Here is a 1,890-nt window from a genome sequence, read left to right as displayed (position 1 = left end):
AAATAAATTGCGGGAGAAAATCTCTTATACAGTGCTGAAGCAGGAAGTGATTTTCAATGTGCCTCTCTATACACATTCACATTCTAGCAGGTGTGTACCCTCCGTACACACCTGCTAGAATGTGAGTTAAGATGTTTTAAGAATCATCAGAAGCCACTCTTTAATTTTGGCATACTACATACATCTCTTCTAATACAATGCAATGCAATTTAAAGTCAATTCACTAGCTTGTAGGATAGAAAAACAGCAGTACTGTGTGAGGACCAGGATTGAAAACCACTGCTCTCATGTATGCTCTCATGTCTCACTCTATTGTCAATAAGTAAAACAAGTTTACACTGTAGTTACAATAACACGATGGTACCAGGGGATTTCAAAGTCTGGGAATGTGGGCCTCCCCTCAGATAAAGCCCCCCCCCCCCCCCTATGATTCTGTTATTAGATCCCATTGAACTGTCTTTAACCAAATCACACACATGTAGGCTATTCTATGTGATCTCCTTTTGATAACTTATGGAATCAATAATGTAATATGTTTTCACTTCTAATCCACCGAGCCTCCCCTGAAACTGCTTGCTTGGAGCCCCCGCCCATCACTTTGAAAACATCTGGTCTAGACAACAAATAGTACTGTAGCATTGATATGACGCTGTTCCTGATTTCTGCTTGACCCTCATAACCTGTCACTGTCAGACCTAGCTTAGCTTAGCTTAGCCTACTAGCTAAAACACGAACTACACAATGAGACAGGCAGATGGAGGTGGTAACGTGACATCTTTCATTCTCTGGGTGGCTCAAACACGTCGCTGCTGCAGGATGATATTTACACGTACTGGGAATCAAGGAACTTTGCCTTGACACCGGTCACAACTTTACGTTAACGCTATCGTTACTTGCTAATTTAGCTACAGCTAACTTTATTCAACGCTTCGAGAACAGCCAAACATATTCGTATCTAGCAATGGAAATGTGTCAAGCGGTCACAAATAGGTCCAGACTCCGTGCAGACGGATGGATATATGGATCTGGCATTAATTTAACTAATGGAAGCAGCGGAATCAAAAGCTTTGCTGCTAGCGTTAGCCATGCTGCACCGCTGTAACGTTAGAGGGCTCGGTAACAAGCTAACTTAGCTAGCTTAACTTAGCTGTTAGGTTAGCTAACATGAATCAGTCAGGCCATGGCAGCCAGAACAGCTGCATGCATTTGTGAATGGAAGTAGCGTTAAGTAGCGACATCATATAACCCCCACTAAAGCTGTTCTAATGAAACGTGGCTTTGTTAGATGAGCACATTAACTGGCAACCCTCTCACCTTTTCACTTTGTACAGCAGCAGGGAAGGTCAAGAAGAAAGCTGCTGCGGACGTCAAAGTCGTGTGTGTGAGACTCTTCTTCTCTTTGAATAGCTGTCGCGCTCACAGTGATGTTTGAGTACTTATCGCCACCAACTGGAGGTACGTATGAACTGATTTGAGACCACTCTCAAATCTCACTCTCTAGTGTCTCTGGCTCTACCTTGTGGACTGATAACCTTATCACAACATTGGCCAGCATAATAGCATCATAATAGCATCATTAAATCCAGCATAATAGCTCTGGCTAATAGCCCATGCATGTAAAACTGTATGTAAACTATGTATCACACGACCTGCCAGAGGGACAGATTGACCATGTGATATCCTGTTCTGCTTTTAGGTTCCACACAATGGCAAAGGTGGACATTCACCCCGGTGAGGGTGCAGCTGCTACCTGGCACACAGACTGGCCACCAGCTCTGTCTCCTCCTCCTCACCAGAGTGAGACAACAATTAAAACACTGGCACTGCTCTCAAGGGTACACATGTCAGTGTGTCACCTGTTCAACTGTTGGTAAGTTTACTTTCTCTTCT

This window comes from Poromitra crassiceps (assembly GCF_964638095.1).
Source record: "Poromitra crassiceps genome assembly, chromosome: 9".
Classification (NCBI taxonomy): Eukaryota; Metazoa; Chordata; class Actinopteri; order Beryciformes; family Melamphaidae; genus Poromitra; species Poromitra crassiceps.
This window is presented reverse-complemented; position numbering follows the sequence as displayed.